The 26,707-nt window shown below is 44.3% G+C and overlaps 1 protein-coding gene across 2 annotated transcripts in view; it reads left to right on the forward strand.

Annotated features, from left to right (window-relative positions):
- The first annotated feature begins 7,447 nt into the window (after positions 1 to 7,447).
- The window catches only part of LOC311138462 (bis(5'-adenosyl)-triphosphatase-like), a 341,753-nt gene continuing 322,493 nt past the window's right edge, over positions 7,448 to 26,707 (forward strand). For both annotated transcript variants that reach the window (XM_084173146.1, XM_084173147.1), the window contains exons 1-2: positions 7,448 to 7,470; positions 16,008 to 16,104. The gene's annotated coding sequence lies outside the window, so the exon portion shown is untranslated. The remainder of the gene's footprint in view (positions 7,471 to 16,007; positions 16,105 to 26,707) is intronic.

Here is a 26,707-nt window from a genome sequence, read left to right on the forward strand (position 1 = left end):
ATGAGTGAGTACACAAAACACAGGACACCACAGTATCCATACTCACATACAGCCAAACGGATGTCGGACAGGTAGGACACCCCAACGACCACCAATCAGGAACATAAAGGACACCTGTGATTAGGGCAGAAGGAGAGGAAAAACACAAAAACACACACAGGATACCTGTATCCGTAACACTAACACTCCCGAGTGGCGCAGTGGTCTAAGGCACTGCATCGCAGTGCTAGCTGTGCCACTAGAGATCCTGGTTCGAATCCAGGCTCTGTCGTAGCTGGCCGCGACCGGGAGACCCATGGGGAGGCGCACAATCGGCCCAGCGTCGCCCAGGGTAGGGGAGGGAATGGCTGGCAGGGATGTAGCTCAGTGGGTTCGATTCCCACGGGGGGCCAGTAAGTCGCTCTGGATAAGAGCGTCTGCTAAATGACTAAAATGTAAACACTGTAATTTTATAATTTAGCTAGTCATGTTGGCAATAGAACAAGCTTTCAAATTATGCCCACCTGACCCAGATTGTGATTTATAATGGACAGTTTTTGGATTGAGTAAACAACAGTAATTGTGTGATGGCCAGGATGCAGGGTTGTGTTCCAAACAAAAGAACTACAAGTGTGCTTGATCTAGTTCCTAAACTGCACAGCTAGGAGAGCTTTGAGTCATAAAAGTCCATTGAAATTACTTAGGAACTGTGCACACTTTGGAGAGGTGTGTGGCCACTTGGAGACACCAGATAGTCCTCTCACTCAAACACTTCTAATTGTTTTGTCTTATGTTGCATCTACCCCACATTCTTATCATGTTACTGAATATATCCAGAGTATTTTCGTTATCAACAAATGCGGCGGAAAGTACAGTAAATGTAAAATGCACATACAATCAACAGTGTTATGTTTGGATTCAATCTTGTCTCAGGTGAACTGTTTTGTCCTCCTCACCTTCGGTCTAATAATTTCCCCATAATTTCCAAACTGTTCCCTTTCAATTGCTACCATGGTTATGCATATGCATTTCATATTCCTTCTGTAAGAACCATTTCAATTTAGCCCTCTCCATTTCCACGAGTGTGAAGGGTTAAGCAAAACATTGTTTGGTCCTTGACTTTTAAAGGCAAAAAGGTGGCACTACTTGAACCTGCTTCCTTAATAATATTTGCGTAATAGATGTATTGTAACTAAAATTAATGACAACTGGTGTCAGCTTCTGGCAATTCATTTTGCACATGTATGACCATCATATAATTATTAGACAACTTCTAGTGGTGGTTCGACTGTACGTTTTTTAAAAGGCAGTATATTGGACACTTGGATTGGAGAATCAGCAAACTCTGCCGACTAGGGTATCAATTTTACTATATTTCAGTCAGTCGTGCCCAGATGTTGGATCATTCCTGCCTGACATCTTCCCACTGACATCTGTATAACAGTAAATCAATACATTTCTCCTCAGTCAACTGCACATGGTGGACTCAACCAAACTGTGACTTTTATGACAAAATGTATTCCGCTGAGTGGCATCTGATGGACAATGAAGCGTTTTTTGGTTCGTCTCCTGACAACCAATTTAAAACCCACATAAAAAGCTTCATAAACTTTGCAGCTGCTAATACACTCTCTTTCTCACCTATGTAGATTAGCCCAAAATCACCCTGGTCTGTCAGTTTAACTGAGTGTTTAATTAGTAGTGCCATAATGTTGAATTATAGGCCTTGAGGTATGGGTCACAGTCTATATTCCATTCTACTGACTGGCTCTTCTCTGGTTATATCTCTTGTCTACAAAGTAGGCTACGTTGCTGCTCACCAGTTAATGTCCTGTGTTAAATAGGAACATGTCAATTATGGATATTAATGGTATTGAATTCAAATACATTCAGCAGTGTCACGCCCTGACTCAAGGGACTCGTATTTGTTGAGTCAGGGTGTGTATTTTCTGTGTTGTGTTTTGCTATGTTGATTTTCTATGTTTAGATCTAGTATGTGTAGATCTATGTTGGCCGGTGTGGTTCCCAATCAGAGGCAGCTGTAGCTCGTTGTCTCTGATTGGGGACCATACTTAGGCAGCCTTTTGGCACGAGTTAGTTGTGGGATCTTGTTCCATGTTAAGGTATGTTGTGTTGTGCTGCCTTGGACTTCACGTATCGTTTCATTTGTTGTTTTGTCGTGGTCCTTCTCGTTCGTCAACGATCGTGACAGAAGATCCCACCAAACGAGGACCAAGCAGCGTGCCCAGGAAGAGCGAGTAGCGATGTCACAGGTGGGCAAATTGTGGTCATGGGAGGAGATATTCGCGGGGAAAGGGCCATGGGCGAAGGTAAATGCCCAGGCAGGAGAGGAGAAACGGCGCCAACCGTGCCGACGAAGGAGACCCGAGAGGCAACCCCAATAAAAAAATGTGGGGGGGCACACTGTGTGGACGACGAGGCAGCAGGAGGCCGCGACAGGGCGGATCTGCAGGTTAGGAGAGGAGGCCACCAGGTTACGGGGGCGATTGGTTCAGAGGGAGCAGGAGTTATTTGGTCAGAGGGAGATGCTACAGGAGGAAAAAAGGGAGAAGGAAGGTGTAGAGGCACGGCGAGAGGAGCTGGTTAGGCAGCAGAAGGAGCACCACCAAGCAAGTGGTGCGTGTCGCCAGTCCGGTCCGGCCCGATCCTGCTCCCAGCACTAAGCCAGTGGTGCGTGTTCCCAGTACGGCCCGACCCGTTCCTGCTCCCCGCACAAACCCAGTGGTGTGTGTTCCCAGTACGGTCCGGCCCGTTCCTGCTCCTCGCATCAAGCCAGTGGTGCGCGTCGCCAGCCCGGTCCGGCCTGTTCCTGTCCCTCGCACCAAGCCAGTGGTGCGCGTCGCCAGCCCGGCCCGGCCTGTTCCTGCCCCTCGCACCAAGGCAGTGGTGCGCGTCGCCAGCCTGGCCCGGCCTGTTCCTGCCCCTCGCACCAAACCAGTGGTGCACGTCGACAGCCCGGTCCGGCCATTTCCTGCCCCTCGCACCAAGCCAGTGGTGCGCGTCGCCAGCCCGGTCCGGCCTGTTCCTGCCCCTCGCACCAAGCCAGTGGTGCGCATCGCCAGCCCGGTCCGGCCTGTTCCTGCTCTCGCACCAAGCCAGTGGTGCGCGTCGCCAGCCCGGTCCGGCCTGTTCCTGCTCCTCGCACCAAGCCAGTGGTGCGTGTGTCCAGTCCGGCATGGCCCGTGCCTGTTCCACCGGTGCCTGGTTCGGCACCGGTCAGCTGCTCCACTCCGGAGTCAGAGCAGTCCGCTCCACCGGTGCCTGATCCAGCTCTGGTCAGTTGCTCCACTCCGGAGCCAGAGTAGTCTACTCCACCGAGGTCCAGTCCAGCTCTGGTCAGCGGCTCCACTCCGGAGCCAGAGCAGTCCGCTCCACCGGTGCCTGATCCAGCTCCGGTCAGCCGCTCCACTCCGGAGCCAGAGCAGTCCGCTCCACCGGGGTCCAGTCCAGATCCGGTCAGCGGCTCCAGTCCGGAGCCTGAACAGTTCGCTCCACCGTTGTCGGGTCCAGCTCCAGTCAGCGGTTCCAGTCCAGACCCAGACGTCAGCCCCTCTCCAGGTTCGGGGTCTCCCACACCAGGGTCCAGACAGGGCTTGGTACATCGTGGGAGGAAGGAGAGGGGAAGCAGCGCGCCGAGGTCCAGACCAGACCAGGGGCGCAACAGGGAGGTGGAGAGTAAGTGGTGGTCACGCCCGGAGCCAGATCCGCCTCCGAGGCGGAATGCCCACCCGGCCCCTACCCTGTAATGTTTATGTGGCGCGGTCGGAGTCCGCACCTTTGGGGGGGGGGGGTACTGTCACGCCCTGACTCAAGGGACTCGTATTTGTTGAGTCAGGGTGTGTATTTTCTGTGTTGTGTTTTGCTATGTTGATTTTCTATGTTTAGATCTAGTATGTGTAGATCTATGTTGGCCGGTGTGGTTCCCAATCAGAGGCAGCTGTAGCTCGTTGTCTCTGATTGGGGACCATACTTAGGCAGCCTTTTGGCACAAGTTAGTTGTGGGATCTTGTTCCATGTTAAGGTATGTTGTGTTGTGCTGCCTTGGACTTCACGTATCGTTTGTTTATTGTTTTGTCGTTGTGTTTATTCGTTAATAAACATGTATGCATATCACGCTGCGCCTTGGTCCGTCCTGTCTGTAAACGATCGTGACAAGCAGATATCAGTCATAATGTGTCTTCCAATAATACACCTCTTTTGAATTATCATGCTACTCATCTAACTAATCATCAGAAAGGATTATTCATATCAACACCATATCCCATTCCCAGTTCAAAAAGGTACAGAAAGACGCTACCTACAATTAGCCTACAATCAATTGGGAATTTGTAAAACAATCAATTAGTAAAATAATGTAGATCTTCTCAATCTCAGTATAGAATAGTACTTTTAGGCTACATATTGAATAGTCTATGGGTGCGTTTGAGTGGTAAGGCTTAAGTAACCGACTTTAGACAAAAGTCGAGGAGTGAAGTCAGGGGAGGTGCATCTGCGACAGCTGAAAGTTGGACACTAATGTAGTTTTCTAACAGCAAGTCTCAGATCAACATGGCAGTGTTGCCATTGTTTATACATTTTTCTTTATAATGTCAAAAATAAACATCTCCAACCCCCAATATCACACACCCACAAACTGAAATTGATTGAGTTGTGTTTTTTGTCTTCCGTTTCTTACCATGCAACTATCTTACATTGAGCTACCATACCGCGAGAGTTTGAGTCTGAGTCGTATTTCACTGTTAGTTTTACACAAATAATTGTAAATGTTCAGTTGTAAAACTGAGGATTGTTTATTTTTTATTAAAAGTTGCTTCATGTGTTGTATGCGTGTGCTTACTGTGACTGTCACCCTGATATTGCGGGAGCGAAGGGCACTGTGTCCCAGTGTTGTTGCGTTCATGCCCTCCTCATTGAGTAGTAGACTGTATATACACTACCAGTCAAAAGTTTGGTCACACCTACTCATTCAAGGTTTTTTTTAAATAAAAAAAACAAAACAAAAAAACATTGTAGAATAATAGTGAAGACATCAAAACTATGAAATAACACATATGGAATCATGTAGTAACCAAAAAAGTGTTAAACAAATGAAAATATATTTTATATTTGAGATTCTTCAAATAGCCACCCTTTGCCTTGGTGACAGCTTTGCACACTCTTGGCATTCTCTCAACCAGCTTCATGAGGTAGTCACCTGGAATGCATTTCAATTAACAGGTGTTCCTTCTTAAAAGTTAATTTGTGTAATTTCTTTCCTTCTTAATGCGTTTGAGCCAATCCGTTGTGTTGTGACAAGGTAGGGGTGGTATACAGAAGATAACCCTATTTGGTAAAAGACCAAGTCCATATTATGGCAAGAACAGTTCAAAGAAGCAAAGAGAAATGACAGTCCATCATTACTTTAAGACTTGAAGGTCAGTCAATACAGAACATTTCAAGAACTTTGAACGTTTCTTCAAGTGCAGTCGCAAAAACCATCAAGCGCTATGATGAAACTGGCTCTCATGAGGACTGCCACAGGAAAGGAAGACCCAGAGTTACCTCTGCTGCAGAGGATACGTTCCTTAGAGTTACCAGCCTCAGAAATTGCAGCCCAAATAAATGCTTCACAGAGTTCAAGTAACAGACACATCTCAACATCAACTGTTCATAGGGGACTGTGTGAATCAGGCCTTCATGGTCGAATTGCTGCAAATAAACCACTACTAAAGGACACCAATAAGAAGAAGAGACCTGCTTGGGCCAAGAAACATGAGCAATGGACATTAGACCGGTGGAAATGTGTCCTTTGGTCTGATGAGTCCAAATTTGAGGTTTTTGGTTCCAAACTCCGTGTCTTTGTGAGAGGAGGTGTGGGTGAACGGATGATCCCTGCATATGTATTTCCCACCGTAAAGCATGGAGGAGGAGGTGTTATGGTGTGGGGGTGCTTTTCTGGTGACACTGTCTGTGAGTTATTAGAATTCAAGGCACACTTAACCAGCATGGCTACCTCAGCATTCTGCAGCGATACGCCATCCCATCTGGTTTGGGCTTAGTGGGACTATTATTTGTTTTTCAACAGGACAATGACCCAAAACACAACTACAGGCTGTGTAAGGGCTATTTTACCAAGAAGGAGAGTGATGGAGTGCTGCATCAGATGACCTGGCCTCCAAAATCCCCCGACCTCAACCCAATTGAGATGGTTTGGGATGAGTCGGACCGCAGAGTGAAGGAAAATGTGGGAACTCCTTCAAGACTGTTGGAAAAGCATTCCAGGTGAAGCTGGTTGAGAGAATGCCAAGAGTGTGCAAAGATGTCATAAAGGCAAAGGGTGGCTAGTTGAAGAATCTCAAATATAAAATATATTTGGATTTGTTTAACACTTTTTTGGTTACTACATGATTCTATATGTGTTATTTAATAGTTTTGATATCTATTAAATATTTTGTGGTCCTCTGTAGCTCAGCTGGTAGAGCACGGCGCTGTAACGCCAAGGTAGTGGGTTCGATCCCCGGGACCACCCATACACAAAAAAAAATGTATGCACGCATGACTGTAAGTCGCTTTGGATAAAAGCGTCTGCTAAATGGCATATTATAATATTATAATATTATAATATTATATAATAATATTATAATTATTATAATATCTTCACTATTAGTCTACAATGTAGAAAATTGTAAAAATAATGAAAAACTCTTCAATGAGTAGGTGTGTCCAAACTTTTGACTGGTACTGTATGTATCAATGTGACATCTAGATGGTTATAAATATTAGTTATTTCTTGTGTAGGCTGCTATCCTACTCGAAATGAAATCATGTGAGAGAAAAAAATGGCCACATATCTACCGCCGGCGACACGACATTGATACGTAGTCGGCAGGCACAACACCGAGCACTGGTCACTTACTGGCTTACTATTGACTCATAGTGCAGCCCAATCAGCCAAGCAAAACTGTCTTGAGTGTCAACAAATCTGCCCAATTATGTGATTTGCTTTCCATAGACCCACTCCTTTCGACACACCCACTCGCCCATACTCTGGTCGCCATATTGGGCTGCAGCTACCCATACTTGTGATTGGTTGACAATAGTGCCTCACACATTGCAGGCGATGGCTGCAGGATGAAGTTGGTAAAGAGCAACTGCAGAACTTGCAGTCAAAACTTCATGACCTTTGATCACATTAATTTTGTAAAGTTCCTGCTGTCGACATGTAGGTGGAAGTCAGACATTTTTCATCCCCATAATGCAAACCACTTTGAAAGGTTGGTCATCGACTTGACAAAAGTGATCCGCTCAAACGCGCCCAAAGTATGTTGTTTAGGGATTCAGAACGAACATACAAGCCATGTGGCTACACTCGTTGTGGAACTTGTAGTCACATTTACATGCTAGAGATGCCCTTCCAGCACGATTGTGCATCACCAGAACTGCATTTCCCATAGATCATTGGGGTTATCAAGACTGTCTCATACACGGAAGGTGAGTGCTCCTGTCATTTTCATTTCAAACGAGGACGAAATAAAGCAACTATATTGTTCTACGTTTTAGCTGTATTGATTGAATGTATTGATTGAAGAATTGTAAGTGAATTAAGATGATTAGCTAACATATTTTACTTCTCTAGACGTTTCATAATGTTTATTTGCTAGGAAACATGTCAATGAATGTGTATTAGGCTACAGTCACCGGTCAGTCCAAAGATCTGACAACCAAATTGCGGATAATAGGCCTACATAGTATTTTGCTGTGAGCGAAAGCAAACTGTATGTGCGTTCAATACATTCTAGCTAGTTAAACCTAATAGAATGGAGGTTTACCTTGTCCACGCTACGCGGTGTTCTCTTTAACATTGTTTCATTACTGCACTGTTCATTCTAGACACATTTTTTGCGCGGAATAATGTGCCAAACAGTTTTTCAAAGATTTACGTTTCATAGGCATATAGTGCACATTATGTAAAGATCCAACATAAATTGCAGACGGGGATTATACAACGAAAATTAATAGGCTATTGAATATAGGTAATTGTAGGTCTATTTGACATAGGCATTTTTTGTATTTAACTCAACTTCATGGATGTTCCTTTTTTAAAAACATAATAATAGTCTCATTGATGCTGTTACCATTGTCATTACTGTCTTTTTTGTTTCATTTTTACACTTAGACCAGTGTCCCCTTCAAGTATGCTGATGACTGACAGCTGCAATAAGGGCCTTCTAATCATAAAGACCCACCAGAACTATGCCTTCTTTTAGTCTATCAGCATGTATGGTTATATAATGTTTTCCAATATGGATGATTGATGATCTGTTCTGGCCATATTAGCCAATACCTCTCCCCTGATGAAGAACCAGAAAAACACTAAATCCCTCTCCTCTTCTTCACTTTCAGTCTAAACTCCTCAAAAAGGCCCAGTTGGCTTCTCGGTCAGCGTCAAACCCTGGGGATGTACACTTTTAATGATTGTGAAAACAAGGTGACAGTGTAACAGTGGCACAGTCCCACCATTCAGTGTATGGGAAGAGTCAGAGAGAATGCTGAAGTCTACACGCTTGGACAATAATGATTGTACTGTTTTTTACTGGGAGGGTGACAGACTGATGAAGATGTTTTGTTGTGAGGCGGTGTCATTCGTAAATAAAGCTTAGCATGTAAAAAAGAAACCCAATAAACTCAAAATGATCCAGGCATGGCCTATCCCTATATAATATACTATATCCTGTCCTTACAAAGTATAGACCATACATGTACATTGATGCAGGTACAGTTCTAACACAGTTCAAGTAGGCCTAGTTATTAGAACTGAAACCTGTTTTCAGTTTGTCTTTACAAATTGATATTTAGTGCAAACATTAGATTTGCAATGAAGCTCGATTAAGTATGTTGAATACTGCTCTCACTCTATTACTGTTTGATGAAATTAATCAGAAATACTCCACTGGGCTTCTTATGAGTTTGTTTACAGATGGTCTTATACGACTCACAAACAGCTATAACAGCATATATAACAGCAGCTATAACAGTGCTACAAATTCTTTAATGTAAACTCTTTGTAGCCGATTTGTACCTATTTACATGGTACACTACACATCTACAGTGCATTCAGAAAGTAATCAGACCGCTTGACTTTTTCCACATTTTGTTACGTTACAGCCTTATTCTAAAATTGATTAAATAGTTTTTTCCCCCTCGTCAACTAAACAAAATACCCCATAATAACAACACATTTTTGTTGCACATTTATTAAGAAATAAAAACCTGAAATATCACATTTACATAAGTATTCAGACCCTTTACTCAGGACCTTTGGCAGCGATTACAGCCTTGAGTCTTCTTGGGTATGATGCTACAAGCTTGGTACACCTGTATTTGGGGAGTTTCTCCCATTCTTCTCTGCAGATCCTCTCAAGCTCTGTCAGGCTGGATGGGGAGGGTAACTGCACAGCTATTTTCAGGTCTCCAGAAATGTTAGATCAGGTTCAAGTCTGGGCTCTGGCTGGGCCACTCAAGGACATTCAGACTTGTCTCGAAGCCACTCCTGCGTTGTCTTGTCTGTGTGCTTAGTGTTGTTGTCCTGTTGGAAGGTGAACCTTCGCCCCAGTCTGAGGTACTGAGTGCTCTGGAGCAGGTTTTCATCAAGGATCTCTCTGTACTTTGCTCCGTTCATCTTTCCCTCGATCCTGACTAGTCTCCCAGTCCCTGCCGCTGAAAAACATCCTCACAGCATGATGCTGCCACCACCGTGCTTCACCGTAGGGATGGTGCCAGGTTTCCTCCAGACGTGACGCTTAGCATTCAAATCAAATTAAATCAAATTGTATTTGCCACATGCGCCGAATGCAACAGGTGTAGACCTTACAGTGAAATGCTTACTACAAGCCCTTAACCATCAATGCAGTTTTAAGAAAGAATACCAAAAGAAATCACACAAAAATACAATATAAAATAATACGAAATAAAAGTAACATAATTAAAGAGCTGCAGTAAAAATAACAATAGTGAGGCTATATACAGGGGGTACCGGTACCGAGTCAATGTGTTGGGGCATCGGTTAGTCAAGGTAATTGGGGTAATATGTACATGTAGGTAGAGTTATTAAAGTGACTATGCATAGATAATAAACAAAGAGTAGCAGCAGCGTAAAAGAGGGGTGGGGGGGCAATGCAAAAAGTCTGGGTAGCCATTTGATTAGATGTTCAGGAGTCTTATGGCTTGTGAGTAGAAGCTGTTTAGAAGCCTCTTGGACCTAGACTTGGCGCTCCTGTACCGCTTGCCATGCGGTAGCAGAGAGAACAGTCTATGACTAGGGTGGCTGAAGTCTTTGACAATTATTAGGGCCTTCCTCTGACACCGCCTGGTATAGAGGTCCTGGATGGCAGGAAGCTTGGCCCCAGTGATGCACTGGGCCGTACGCACTACCCTCTGTAGGCACTGGCGCCGACGAAGATGGCGGCCTCGCAACTAGCTCTTAGGAAACTTTGCAGTATTTTGTTTTTATGTATTCTTTTTTTACATTATTAGCTCAGAAAGTGTTTTGCATCATTACATACAGCCGGGAAAAACTATTGGATATCATAGCGGCGGTAACTCACCAGCATTACGACCAGGAATACGACTTTCCCGAAGCAGATCCTTTGTTTGCTCTCCCCAGGGCAACTGAACTGAATCCAGCGGCTGACCCAAAACATCACCGGAGGAGGAGAGGCACTCGGAGCGGCCTGCTGGTCCGACTTAGGAGGCACGCACACCACCCACCGCTTCCAAGTATTCTACTCGCAATGTTCAATCTTTGGTTAACAAAGTCGACGAACTACGGGCAAGGATTTCTTTCCAGAGAGACATCAAGGCCTGTAACATACTCTGTTTCACGGAAACATGGCTCTCTTGGGATATTCTGTCGTAATCGGTCCAGCCAGATGGGTTCTCAGTTCATCGCGCAGACAGGAATAAATATCTCTCCGGGAAGCAGAAGGGCGGAGGTGTGTGTTTCATGATTAACGACTTGTGGTGTAATTGTAGTAACATAGAGGATCTCGAGTCCTTCTGTTCACCCGACCTAGAATATCTCACAATCAAATGCCGACCGTATTATCTCCCAAGATAATTTTATTTGGTTATAGTCACGGCCGTGTATATCCCCCCTCAAGCCGATACCACGACGGCCCTCAAAGAACTTCACTGGAACTTATGCAAACTGGAAACCACATATCCTGAGGCTGCATTTATTGTAGCCGGGGATTTTAACAAAGCAAATTTGAGGACTAGGCTGCCGAAGTTCTATCAACATATCGACTGTTGTACTCGCGCTGCTAAAATCCTCGACCATTGCTTTTCAAACTTCTGGGATGGTTATAAGGCCCTCAAATCTGACCATGACTCTATTTTGCTTCTCCCTTCCTATAGGCAGAAACTCAAACAGGAAGTACCCGTGCTAAGGACTATTCAACGCTGGTCTGACCAATCGGAATCCACGCTTCAAGATTGTTTTGATCACGCGGACTGGGATATGTTCCGGGTAGCTTCCGAAAATAATTTAGACATATACACTGAAACATTGACTGAGTTTATCAGGAAGTGTATAGGTGATGTTGTGCCCACTGTGACTATTAAAACCTACCCTAACCAGAAACCGTGGATAGACGGCAGCATTCGCTCAAATCTGAAAGCGCGAACCACCGCATTCAACCATGGCAAGGTGACTGGGAATATGGCAGAATACAAACAGTGTAGCTACTCACTCCACAAGGCAATTAAACTGGCAAAACATCAGTATAGAGACAAAGTGGAGTCGCAATTCAACGGCTCAGACACGAGACGTATGTTGCAGGGTCTACAGACAATCACGGACTACAAAAAGAAAACCAGCCACGTCGCCGACACCGACGTCTCGCTTCCAGACAAGCTAAACACCTTCTTCGCCCGCTTTGAGGATAACACAGTGCCACTGACGAGGCCCACTACCAAGGACTGTAGTAGTGGCCCACTACCAAGGACTGTGGCCTCTCCTTCTCCATGGCTGACGTGATTAAGACATTTAAGCATGTTAACCCCCGCAAGGCTGCCGGCCCAGACGGCATCCCTAGCCGCGTCCTCAGAGCATGCGCAGACCAGCTGGCTGGTGTGTTCATGGACATATTCAATCTCTCCCTTTCCCAGTCTGCTGTTCCCACATGCTTCAAGAGGGCCACCATTGTTCCTGTACCTAAGAAAGCAAAGGTAACTGAACTAAATGGCTATCGCCCTGTAGCACTCACCTCTGTCATCATGAAGGGCTTTGAGAGACTAGTCAAGGATCATATAACCTCTACCTTACCTGTCACCCTAGACCCACTTCAATTTGCTTACCGCCCCAATAGATCCACAGACGATGCAATTGCCATCACACTGCACACTGCCCTATCCCATTTGGACAAGAGGAATACCTATGTAAGAATGCTGTTCATTGACTATAGCTCAGCATTCAACACCATAGTACCCTCCAAGCTCATCATTAAGCTTGAGGCCTTGGATCTGAACCCTGCCCTGTGCAACTGGGTCCTGGACTTCCTGACGGGCTGCCCCAGGTGGTGGAGGTAGGAAACAACATCTCCACTTCGCTGATCCTCAACACTTGGACCCCACAAGGGTGCGTGCTCAGCCCCCTCCTGTACTCCCTGTTCCCCCATGACTGCGTGGCCATGCACGCCTCCAACTCAATCATCAAGTTTGCAGACGACACAACAGTAGTAGGCTTGATTACCAACAATGACGAGACCGCCTACAGGGAGGAGGTGAGGGCTCTGGGAGTGTGGTGCCAGGAAAATAACCTCTCACTCAACATCAACAAAACAAAGGAGATGATCGTGGACTTCAGGAAACAGCAGAGGGTGTACCCCCCTATCCACATCGACGGGACTGCAGTGGAGAAGGTGGAAAGCTTCAAGTTCCTTGGCGTACACATCACCGACAAACTGAAATGGTCCACCCACGCAGACAGTGTGGTGAAGAAGGCGCAACAGAGCCTCTTCAACCTCAGGAGGCTTATCACCTAAAACCCTCACAAACTTTTACAGATGCACAATTGAGAGCATCCTGTCGGGCTGTATCACCGCCTGGTACGGCAACTGCACCGCCCACAACCGCAGGGCTCTCCAGAGGGTGGTGCGGTCTGCCGAACGCATTACCGGGGGCAAACTACCTGCCCAAGACACATACAGCACCCGATGTCACAGGAAGGCCAAAAAGATCATCAAGGACATTAACCACCCGAGCCACTGCCTGTTCACCCCGCTATCATCCAGAAGGCGAGGTCAGTACAGGTGCATCAAAGCTGGGACCGAGAAAATGAAAAACAGCTTCTATCTCAAGGCCATCAGACTGTTAAATTGCCATCACTAGCACATTAGAGGCTGCTGCTGCCTATTGAAAACACTGGCCACTAGTGCCTTTTGTCAAACTCCAAGCGGGCTGTCATGTTCCTTTTACTGAGGAGTGGCTTCCGTCTGGCCACTCTACCATAAAGGCCTGATTGGTGGAGTGCTGCATAGATGGTTGTCCTTCTGCAAGGTTCTCCCATCTCCACAGAGGAACTCTGGAGCTCTGTCAGAGTGACCATCGGGTTCTTGGTCACCTCCCTGACCAAGGCCCTTCTCCCCCGATTGCTCAGTTTGGCCGGGCGACCAGCTCTAGGAAGACTCTTGGTAGTTCCTAACTTCGTCCATTTCAGAATGATGGAGGCCACTGTGTTCTTGGGGACCTTCAATGCTACATAATGTTTTTGGTACCCTTCCCCAGATCTGTGCCTCAACACAATCCTGTCTCTATGCTCTACGGACAGTTCCTTCGACCTCATGGCTTTTGCTCTGACATGCACTGTCAACTGTGGGACCTTATATAGACAGGTGTGTGCCTTTCCAAATCATGTCCAATCAATTGAATTTACCACAGGTGGACTCCAATCAAGTTGTAGAAAAAGGATGCACCTGAGCTCAATTTCGAATCTCTTAACAAAGGGTCTGAATACTTATGTAAATAAGATATTTATGTTTTTTTATTTGTATTACATTTGCAAAAATGTCTAAAAACCTGTTCGCTTTGTCATTATGGGGTATTGTGTGTAGATTGATGATTAAAAATATATATTTAATCAATTTTAGAATAAGGCTGTAATGGAACAAAATGTAGAATAAGTGAAGGGGTCTGAATACTTTCCGAATGCACTGTATATAATTGCTTAAACCATGCTTTAACCTTAACTATGTTTCAACTACATTGACTACATCTGAATGTGTAGATAACGTCTGAATGTGTGGACTCATGTTACTGGACATTTCAGACACTTTACACCCTCTGACCCTCCGTTAGTCTTCTCAGACCATCCAGAGGTGGAGGTGGTGGGAACAGTGGGAGTCCAGAAGTGACCAGATGGATTTTTTTATTTGCCGAATTTGATTAAATACATTTTAATTATCTGGTTTTCAGTGGTGCTGTTCAGGGATGTCACATGGCTCCTTCTTGTAATGTGGACCATCTGTATCCTCTGCAAAAAAATAAACAGAGAAATCTTCTTGTCTAAACCTATGAACTCCTGCTGAACTAAACAGTACACCTACTTGGAGCTGTAAACCTGTTTATTTGAACCCTAACCTGAAACGGATGCAAAAAAAGGTCCATGGCAATATGTGCCAGGTGTTCTCCCAGATTTGGATGTGCTTGGTTTGAATTATTTTAGATGAATCATACACACACTTCGCCCACCTTAATCACAAGACAACTCAAGAATTATACATGCTACTGCATGCAGCCTTCTACTGTATATCTTCAATACTTTCTCCTTAAAGGAAAAATCATGATGATGCAAAATGTTGGTCCAATATCTTGAGAACTTGACTGCTGACATGCAAAACATTTTGGGACTGTATCAACAGTTGACTAATGAAAAAATATATAGTTTTTGAGTTGAGTTTTCCTTTAAGCATCCTTTTGATGTTCCTGGCCCTCCATACATCCCTCTATGTACGGTGTGTCTTCACAATTATACCTTAACATACAATAAAACCAGTGTGGATGAATATATCAGTGATACTTGTCCGCAGCTTTCCCTGGTTCCAAACATCATTTGGAGATTTGCGGACAGGGATGCATAATGCAAGAGTACTGGCATCAATTGTACACTGTTTATTCATACCACAGCAATATTTAATTGATTTGATTATCTTTGCTTCATGTTTAATTAAACAGCCATAGACCTGTGTTCATTTCTCTATCCCTGTATTTCCCCAGCATGTCCGCCATGTATCGTGTTGTTCAGTGTGTTGTGTGCGTCATTACTTGTGCCCATCTAACACACAAGGAGGCTCTTGTATCATGTTGAGAATGCACAGGACTATATCTATTTAGCAAGTTCTAATTAGGATTATAAAATTACTTTGGAGAAAAGCATTTAGGCCAAGTACTGTATATAACAGCCATGCTATCTTCATTGACATTCATTTAGTGTTATATAGCAGTGTTGCGCAATGCAGTTCTGGAACTGGGATATGAATACAAGCACGACTCTCACTTCCTAAAGTCATAACAAAATGACATGTTCACATTGTCTTATAAAGCAACCCTGTACTGTATTCAGGTCAGTGTTCTCCCACATTGAAAGTCAAGTGACCTACAAATAAACACAAGTTTATCCAGTCATCTCTATCTGTTCCTTGAGTCCTTGATTCTTTCCAAAAGAAGAGCAGGAGGAATAGGGAGAGTGGTGATAATGACAGAACCAATGGCTCCTCAGTTCTAATTCTGCCACTGTGTGTGTGCGTGTGGTATGCGTGTGTATGTGTGCACTCTGAGGTCAGGCTGTGTGTGTGAGGGGCTGCAGAGAGAAGACCTGCATAATGATTTTCAAGGAGAGGTCGTAAAGGTCACTACCATAGTGTGGTGGAAGGTGCCCAGACCCTCAGCAGAATATCAACTCTCCACCTCTCCTTGCATTTCTCCTCCATTTACATGGAGCCTCATGTCCATACTGGTCTCTGCCCCTGCAGGTAAAGAAAAGCGAGGTAGAAGATCAGAGAGGAGTTCACACTGCATCAAGTCAAATAGCTGTGATCTGCTCTGGAGTCCAGGTCCACTTAAAGACAGGTAAATATGATTAAACAAGACAAGCACACAGTGTACAGTATCTGACTAAACTCCTGGACAGTCTGTAGCGCAGAGGTAAAGGACAGCTGTTATGTAAAATGGTAATACATTTGGTTTAGATTGAGATTTTAGTCATTTAGCATACGCTCTTATCCAGAGCGACTTACAGTTAGTGAGTGCATACAATTTCATACTGGCCCCCCGTGGGAAACGAACCCACAACCCTGGCGTTGTGTCTATAAATACATGAATTAGGATGGTGACATGCTATGTGGGATGTACTTACTACTGTAGCTAGGTTTCCATCCAATTGGCGACAGATTTTCATGTAAATATTCAAAAATCTGCATGAAAACAATATGCAAATGTTTCCACTAGAGATGTGTTTCCATCAAATTGACCTGTTGCGAATAAAAGGCTGTGCGTGATGACGCAGTGCACATAAAATACCCTTTGCGGTTAAATTCCCATGTACCGAATAAAAAATACAAGTTAAATGGGTTTCCATCGCATTTCCAACTCTACTGATGGTTTTGTCAACACATTTTTTTTGTGTTATATTGCGAATGTGCCCACTCTGGTCTTGGCATGTGAGCTCTAGCCAACACCTTGCAGATACAGTGTACGTAAAATAGCCTACATGATGAGATTATTATGGACAAAAGAGCGAGATTATTTATTTATCAAAAGGCAGCCAAGCATCGATCATCATGTCTCCATAATAAGACCCTTGATATTTATTGGAGAGGAGCATCAAACACCACGTGCACTTTCACCTCCAAGTTTACTTCGATATGATGGTTATTATATCAATATTTGTGCATAAAGGAATTCCCATCGCCATTTCTCGCATAACAAAAGGATCCCACCTTGTCTAGCGTATTTTGTTTTGTCGACATTTGGAAAGTTTACGGACAAATTTACTGTTTCCATGTCACGTTCGTTGTGGAAAGGATCGGACCAAGGTGCAGCGTGGTATGCGTACATAGTCGTTTATTTTAATAAACACCGGCAAAATCCAACAGAACGTGAAGTACAAGAGGCTAAACATCAAAACAAGCCAAACAGAAACAAGATCCCACAACTAAGGTAGGCAACATGGCTGCCTAAGTATGACCCCCAATCAGAGACAACGACCGACAGCTGCCTCTGATTGGGAACCACACCCAGCCAACATAGAAATATATAAATTAGATTTCACACCCTGACCAACCCAACTAGAGATCTCAATGTCAGGGCGTGACATTCCATCAGGCCTGTCGTGACATTTTTTAAACCAATGTGTACATTACTCGCATAAAAAGGTTGGATGGAAACCTGGTTAATGACAGCAAAAATGTAATGAGCCTAAATCAAGTCATTCATGACCTTTTGATTATTAGAAGTCAATATATGTGCCGTTGCATGGTAGAGTCATTTAAATGTATCATTCCCTATGCTTATTGTGATGCCCTTCAACACTACCTATCCTGTTAGTGTTGTTTCTGGTCACGCCTCAACGTGGGGCTTAGTGTACGTCAATGTCAATGGCAGAGCAACAAAGGAGCGGAGCTCCAACCCATGTTACCCAGTGGATGACATTTATCCCCTCTCTGTATTTCTGCTGTTAATCCGATTGGAGACAAAGGCCTTCATTCCCAATCACATTATACAGTTGGCATCTCTTCAGTCTCTTTCACTCTTAATCCCATTCAATACGAGCAAAAATGTTACTTTATCTGATTGGGCACAACAGCAATCTGATACTGGAAGATAATTGGTCATATCTGATTTGGGGAAGAGGGGGAAAATTAAACATTTAGAGGTGGGGGAAGGGGTTGGGGAGTAATAAGTGAGGGAAGTGGGTGGGAAAATAGATAAATGGAGGGAGAGAGATAGATAGTAGGATGAGCAGAGGGAGAGTTTATCTGTCTGAGCAATGGTGGGGCTCCTTGTTTTTTTATTAGTCGTCTTGCCCGGGGATACGAACGATTGTTACTCAATCCTTTAAACCAGGTAGGCCTACAACTGAACTGAATTCTGGAGATGTGTGTCAGCCACTTTTAGATATATTCTTTGCCTTACCACTAAGTAAAAGGATCACCCTTCCAAAAATGAGATATGTGTTCAATTTCACCTTCTAATTTCACCTTTCAATCTCTTTTATCCTCTCTGGAAATGTGCTGCTTCAATCCTTTGACAAAGAGGATAGCCACCGAAAGCCACCAGTGATGGGGTATTGGCATCTCTACTGTGTTACTACACTCTACCCCTAGTGATCTCCTATGACTCTCATTACCATTCATGGAAACACTATGAAAATTGACACAGATGTGCTTATAATGTTTGCTCATATGCATCATACTTGCCTGCATTGTTTTTCTTTTGTCTCTCACTTACACTCTGTGCCGTAGACCTATAGCCTACATAATTACAAACGTTTAGGTACTGCAGGCCCCTAAAATTTAAATCTGGACCTCGAAGCCAATTCCACTGGTTTGTTGCATTCTTCACCGCTAATTAGGGACTAATTTAAACCTGGGACACCAGGTGGGTGCAATTAATTATCAGGTAGAACAGAAAACCAGCAGTAGTCCGGACCTTGTTGGGTAAGATTTGAATACCCCTGCCCTAGGCTATGCATTATTGTATGTTCCAATAATTACATGTTTTGAATAATTTTCTAATTAAAGCAGTCACAACAATGCAGAAACATTACAATCTGGGTGGCTACAGCGGGATTATAAGAGTAGGAGTACCTGCGGCACTCCAAGAACAGGGTTGTCTATACCCCTGCCATATAGCCTAGGGCTACACTCTTAGAAAAAAGGTGCTATCTAGACCCTAAAAGGGTTCTTTAGCTGTCTCCATAGGAGCACTTTTAAGAACCTTTTTGGTTCCAGGTAGAACCTTTTGGGGTTTCATGTAGAGCCCTTTCCACAGAGGGTTCTACATGGAACCCCAAAAGGTTCTACCTGGAACCCAAAAGGGTGCTCCTATGGGGACAGCCAAAAAACATTTTGGAACCTGTTTTTCTAATAATGTAGGCTACTATTTTGTAGGCCTATACAGTGGGGAAAAAAGTATTTAGTCAGCCACCAATTGTGCAAGTTCTCCCACTTAAAAAGATGAGAGAGGCCTGTAATTTTCATCATAGGTACACGTCAACTATGACAGACAAATTGAGATTTTGTTTTCTCCAGAAATTCACATTGTAGGATTATTAATGAATTTATTTGCAAATTATGGTGGAAAATAAGTATTTGGTCACCTACAAACAAGCAAGATTTCTGGCTCTCACAGACCTGTAACTTCTTCTTTAAGAGGCTCCTCTGTCCTCCACTCGTTACCTGTATTAATGGCACCTGTTTGAACTTGTTATCAGTATAAAAGACACCTGTCCACAACCTCAAACAGTCACACTCCAAACTCCCCTATGGCCAAGACCAAAGAGCTGTCAAAGGACACCAGAAACAAAATTGTAGACCTGCACCAGGCTGGGAAGACTGAACCTGCAATAGGTAAGCAGCTTGGTTTGAAGAAATCAACTGTGGGAGCAATTATTAGGAAATGGAAGACATACAAGACCACTGATAATCTCCCTCGATCTGGGGCTCCACGCAAGATCTCACCCCGTGGGGTCAAAATGATCACAAGAACGGTGAGCAAAAATCCCAGAACCACACGGGGGACCTAGTGAATGACCTGCAGAGAGCTGGGACCAAAGTAACAAAGCCTACCATCAGTAACACACTACGCCGCCAGGGACTCAAATCCTGCAGTGCCAGACGTGTGCCCCTGCTTAAGCCAGTACATGTCCAGGCCCGTCTGAAGTTTGCTAGAGTGCATTTGGATGATCCAGAAGAGGATTGGGAGAATGTCATATGGTCAGATGAAACCAAAATAGAACTTTTTGGTAAAAACTCAACTCGTTGTGTTTGGAGGACAAAGAATGCTGAGTTGCATCCAAAGAACACCATACCTACTGTGAAGCATGGGGGTGGAAACATCATGCTTTGGCTGCAAAGGGACCAGGACGACTGATCCGTGTAAAGGAAAGAATGAATGGGGCCATGTATCATGAGATTTTGAGTGAAAACCTCCTTCCATCACCAAGGGCATTTAAGATTAAACGTGGCTGGGTCTTTCAGCATGACAATGATCCCAAACACACCGCCCGGGCAACGAAGGAGTGGCTTCGTAAGAAGCATTTCAAGGTCCTGGAGTGGCCTAGCCAGTCTCCAGATCTCAACACCATAGAAAATCTTTGGAGGGAGTTGAAAGTCTGTGTTGCCCAGCGACAGCCCCAAAACATCACTGCTCTAGAGGAGATCTGCATGGGCCAAAATACCAGCAACAGTGTGTGAAAACCTTGTGAAGACTTACAGAAAACGTTTGACCTGTGTCATTGCCAACAAAGGGTATATAACAAAGTATTGAGAAACTTTTGTTATTGACCAAATACTTATTTTCCACCATAATTTGCAAATAAATTCATTAAAAATCCTACAATGTGATTTTCTGGAGAAAAAAAATCTCATTTTATCTGTCATAGTTGACGTGTACCTATGATGAAAATTACAGGCCTCTCTCATCTTTTTAAGTGGGAGAACTTGCACAATTGGTGGCTGACTAAATACATTTTTTCCCCACTGTATGTGTGATGTACGGAATTGTAACATGATATGTGAATGCTTTCATACCATTTATATCTTAGCTAGTGTAATGCATCGGCATCATTTTGAACGTGACTCAGAAATCAAGTGTCACTTTGAATAACACTAACCTGTCTCGATCAATGAGAGAAGATCTGAATTAGACACAGTGTTGGATTACGTCATGGAACAAAAATTGATTTAATTTCATAAGTGAGCATTTTCTAAATTCCAACGTCCCACCTACAACTAGCGATGGGAGTTGAGAAGACAACGGTAACTTCCAAATTGAGAATTAAGGAAGTATCGCCATGTAAATGTTCGTTGAAAAATGTCAGGCGGTGCTTTACACTAGCAAAACTGTAATAGGTAGGGAAGCATTCACATATCACGTTACAATTCTATAGCTACGTGTGATGATGAGTCCAGAGGCCATCACGTGTGCACTCTGACTGTAGCGCACAATTTTCCCTAATGCAAACTCTCTCACATTGCTAAAGACAGCCGGACATTCACTATTAAAATGTGTACTTTACGCCCCACACTGAAAACATGTTGTTGAGTGTTTTGCAGCGTTGTCTAGTTGATTGCATCGTATTGATTTGCTGGGACAAGTCCAAACAGACTGCGATTCGGCAACATATCCATGCCTCAGCCATACCTCCAGTAGCTCATTACAGTAATGTTGATGTCAATATTTTTCCTGCCTTTGAGTAATTTGAGTTATCATTCAAGGATTCAAGAAACGCGTTTCCTACCTGTTAGTCTCTTCTCACACCTGTATCACTTCCTTGTTCTCCAGGTAGTTGCCTAGGCATGTGCTTGTTTGATCCAATGTTGCCTTGGTGAGGGAGTTTGTAATTGTCATAATAGTGTTTATTGTAATGAACAGACGTGTATGATACGGGATGTGAAATTTGTCCCCCAAAAATGTTAATTTAAGTGTAATGTGACATTGAGCCGAAGTGTATTTTCTTGTCAAATTTGTCTTCTTTGGTCTTGAGCACATGATTGCAGTCGTCAGTGATTACACTGCACCTTTATTCAGTAAATCATCTTCTTGCCTCCGTGGCTACCCAGGCAATCACAAAGATGGTCACTTCTTCCTGTCTGTCTATCGCCTCCCTTGGCAGTGAGACATGGTAAGCCTACCTGCTTCCAGCAGATACATTCTTAGGGCACAGACGCTGTGAGACATACGAGCTAACAGGATGTCGAAGGGTGCCAGACAGGATGGTGCGTTACCGCCACCAACAGCACGGGTGGTGAAATTACATAACTAGCTAGCTAGCTACTAGATACGCCATAGACCAGAGCTAGTACAGCGCTAGTGCGGACCAGAGCTAGCTAGCTACACCCTGGACCAGAGCTAGCCAGCTATTAGCTACGCCCTGGACCAGAGCTAGTACGACAGGATGTCGAAGGGTGCCAGACAGGATGGTGCATTACCGCCACCAACAGCACGGGTGGTGAAATTACATAACTAGCTAGCTAGCTACTAGATACGCCATGGACCAGAGCTAGTACAGACCAGAGCTAGACCAGAGCTAGTGCAGACCAGAGCTAGCTAGCTACGCCCTGGACCAGAGCTAGCTAGCTACGCCCTGGACCAGAGCTAGACCAGCGCTAGTGCGGACCAGAGATACCTAGCTGCTAGGTACGCCCTGCACCAGAATTACTAGCTACGCCATGGACCAGACAAGTGCGGACCAGTGCTAGCTAGCTACGATCTGGCCCAGCGCTAGTGCGGACTACAGCTAGCTAGCTACTAGCTACACCTGGACTAGAGCTAGTTAGTGAAGAATAGAGTTCGTGCGGACCAGAGCTAGCTAGCTACTAGCTTCACTCTGGACCAGAGCTAGTTAGTGCGGACCAGAGCTAGCTAGCTACACCCTGGACCAGAGGTAGTTTATGCAGATCAGAGCTAGACCTGAGTTAGTGCAGGCTAGAACTAGCTAGCTACTAGCTACACCTTGGACCAGAGGTACTTAGTGCAGACCAGAGCTAGACCTGAGTTAGTGTGGATCAAAGCTAGCTAGCTACGCCCTGGACCAGAGCTAGTTAGTACAGACCAGAGCTAGCTAACTACTAGCTACACCCTGGACCAGATCTAGTTAGTGTGAACCAGAGCTAGACCACAGTTAGTGCGGACTAGAGCTAGCTAGCTACTAGCTACACCCTGAACCAGAGCTAGTAAGTGCAAACCAGAGCTAGACCAGAGTTAGTGTGGACCAGGCTAGCTAGATACTAGCTTCACCCTGGACCAGAGTGTAGTGTCTGAGGGTCTATGATTTTGCTGACGTTTGCAAAAAGTGTGTTAGAGGTAACTTGGCTCTGCTTGCGGAAACATCTGGAAAGCATTACTACATAGGCTTCTTGGAATAGAGGATATGGGGAGATATGTGGAAGGCCAGGGATTGGTTTATTAAAATCACGCCATATTATGTTACATAGGCTATAAATACCAGGTTCTGAACAAAGGGACTGGGGGAGACAACATATTGGATCAACAGATTGGCCGTTTCTCTCCAGATATAACTGCAGATATCTGTAAATTAATACTGTGAACTTTGATACAATAAATCTTTATAATCAAAGAACAGTGTAAGCGGACTTCTTATCATCACAGCATAATTAGCAACGTTGTCTTGGACACCACAAGAGCATGTTAGTGCGGACCAGAGCTAGCTAGCTACTAACTACACCCTGGACCAGATCTAGTTAGTGCAAACCAGAGCTAGAACAGAGTTAATGCGGACGAGAGGTAGCTTGCTCCTAACTACACCCTAGACCAGAGCTAGTTAGTGCGGACCAGAGCTAGAACGGAAATTGTGTGGACTAGAGCTAGCTACAGTTGAAGGCGGAAGTTTACATACACTTAGGTTGGAGTCATTAAAACGAGTTTTTCAACCACTCCACGAATTTCTTGTTAACAATCTATGGTTTTGGCAAGTCGGTTAGGACATCTACTTTGTGCATGACACAAGTAATTCTTCCAACAATTGTTTACAGACAGATTATTTCACTTATAATTCACTGTATCACAATTCCAGTGGGTCAGAAGTTACACTAAGTTGAAAATTATGTGGATATATTGAAGCAACATCTCAAGACATCAGTCAGGAAGTTAAAGCTTGGTCTCAAATGGGTCTTCCAAATGGACAATGACTCCAAGCATACTTCCAAAGTTGTGGCAAAATGAATTAAGGACAACAAAGTAAAGGTATTGGAGTGGCCATCACAAAGCCCTGACCTCAATCCTATAGGAAATTTGTGGGCAGAACTGAAAAAGCATGTGAGAGCAAGAAGGCCTACAAACCTGACTCAGTTACACCAGCTCTGTCAGAAGGAATGGGCCAAAATTCACCCAACTTATTCTGGGAAGCTTGTGGAAGGCTACCCGAAACGTTTGACCCAAGATAAACAATTTAAAGGCAATGCTACCGAATACTAATTGAGTGTATGTAAACTTCTGACCCACTGGGAATGTGATGAAAAAAATAAAAGCTGAAATAAATCATTCTCTCTACTATTATTCTGACATTTTACATTCTTAAAATAAAGTGGTGATCTTAACTGAATTTTTTACTAGGATTAAATGTCAGGAATTGTGAAACTGAGTTTAAATGTATTTGGCTAAGGTGTATGTCAACTTCTGACTTCAACTGTATATACTAGCTACGCCCTGGACCAAAGCTAGTGCGGCCAGAGCTAGCTAGCTACTAGCTACACCCTGGACCAGATATAGTTAGTGCTAACCAGCGCTAGGCCACAGTTAGTTCGAACTAGAGCTAGCTAGCTACTATTTACACCCTGGACCAGATCTAGTTAGTGCGAACCAGAACTAAAACAGAGTTAATGCGAACCAGAGGTAGCTAGCTAGACCCTGGACCAGATCTAGTTAGTGCGAACCAGAGCTAGGCCACAGTTAGTGCGGACTAGAACTAGCTAGCTACTAGCTACGCCCTGGACCAAAGCTAGTGCTGACTAGAGCTACTAGCTATGCCCTGGAACAGTGCTACTTAGTGCGTACTAGAGCTAGCTAGCAACTAGCTTCACCCTGGACCAGATTTAGTTAGTGCGAACCAGAGCTAGGCCACAGTTAGTGCGGACTAGAGCTAGCTAGCTACTAGTTACACCCTGGACTAGAGCTAGTTATTGTGGACCAGAGGTAGCTAGCCACTAGCTACACTCTGAACCAGAGCTAGTTAGTGCGGACCAGAGCTAGACCAGAGTTAGTGCGGACTAGAGCTAGCTAGCTACTAGTTACAGCCTGGACTAGAGCTAGTTATTGTGGACCAGAGCTAAAACCGAGTTAATGCGGACCAGAGGTAGCTAGCCACTAACTACACCCTGGACCAGAGCTAGTTAGTACGGACCAGAGCTAGACCAGAGTTAGTGTGGTCCAGAGCTTGCTAGCTACTAGCTACGCCACAGATAGAACAATGAGACAGATATTTCCCAGGATGTATAAATGTGAAGTATCCGCGTGGCCTTTCCACTCACTAACAAATATGGAAGTGAGAGGAAGCCAATTGGCCGGCAGTGGGAGAAGATGTAACGAGATGGATTCTGCACATTTTCTCATCAATGAAACATTTGATCTCAATACAGTTTTCTGTTCCCAAGACTAGAATTTGTTACGAACAGAGTGGACAAAAGTTAGTAGACTTTGCCCTTTGCCAAAGTTTTAAAAAATGGTGTTGTTTAGAAGGAGTGCAAAGGCAAATTTAGTTATTGCACACGCGCACTTCACAGAGTAGGCGTTCCCTAACGGAAATATGCAAATGTATGCTAGAACGTGCCAATAGGATCTCGCTAGCTCGTGCTTGGCTCTGCCCACCTCCTTGCTTTTTCTGCCCACTATGACTAATTAGTTCCCATTGAAAGACAGGCTGTGGTTTATCTTAGTTATAAAAATCTGTGGCTAAGCCCTGGACCAAAGCTAGTGCTGACCAGAGCTACTAGCTATGCCCTGGTCCAGAGCTAGTGTGGACCAGAGCTAGCTAGCTACTAGCATAGAGATCCTTTTAAATTCCTAATTATATGGGTATGCCCTGGACCAGAGCTAGTGACATATTATAACTCTGGTCCAGGGTGTTAGAGCGCATGCGCTTTGACATTAGCAGACCAGGCGCCCGTCTGCAGCTGGATGCTTCTCACCCACTTTGACATGAAGTGACTTAAATTGACAATAGTCTGCATTTTCAATATGGAGCCCACTAGCCCAGGTTTCCAAGTAGGCTTCCTAGGCCTATAGCTCAAATGTCAGTGTTGGTTCACAGACAGCGAGGACAGAATACAAGTTGTCATTCATTAGGAAATAAATAATGACATTTACGGTGGCCAATTTTGAAACTATTACGTTTTTTAATGCTCTTGGCATTGGTCTCACTCTGCCTCTCCTACCTCAATTACATTCTGTGTGTTGGTGTCTCAGTCCAGTGCAACTTCCTAGCTCAGCTCATCTGTTCCTGGGGAATTTATGGCGGGGAGTTGATCTGTTATCATATTTGTGCATTATCTCCAGCAGCGGGTGGATATACATGGTACGGTGAGCAATGATAGAAAAATATTAGCCCCAGTAAATGCCACGTCTTTATATCACGTTAGGAACGCCTAACCGGAAGCTATAAATACGATGGAGCCTGTCTAGCATGTACACATTACTTATATTTGGTCACAAGGAAAAAAGCAAGAACACCGTTATTAATTAGATTAATTGGATTATAATGCAAGTAGATCATGAAGAATTTGATTCTGGGAGGCTACGTTCTGAATCTACAGCGTTTCTCTCTGGTGGAGACAGGCCTACAGTAGCTTTGAAGTAAAGGACACACGCAACACATTGGACTGTCTGTCCTCAGTCTTGTGCTCTGATTCTTGGGTGGGAATGTGTGGATTCCCATTCACAGCTTGTAGAGGAACAAGGTTTCAAACAACTGAGAAGTTTACGAAACAACCTTCAT

Source organism: Coregonus lavaretus (assembly GCF_964263955.1).
Source record: "Coregonus lavaretus genome assembly, chromosome: 12".
Classification (NCBI taxonomy): domain Eukaryota; kingdom Metazoa; phylum Chordata; class Actinopteri; order Salmoniformes; family Salmonidae; genus Coregonus; species Coregonus lavaretus.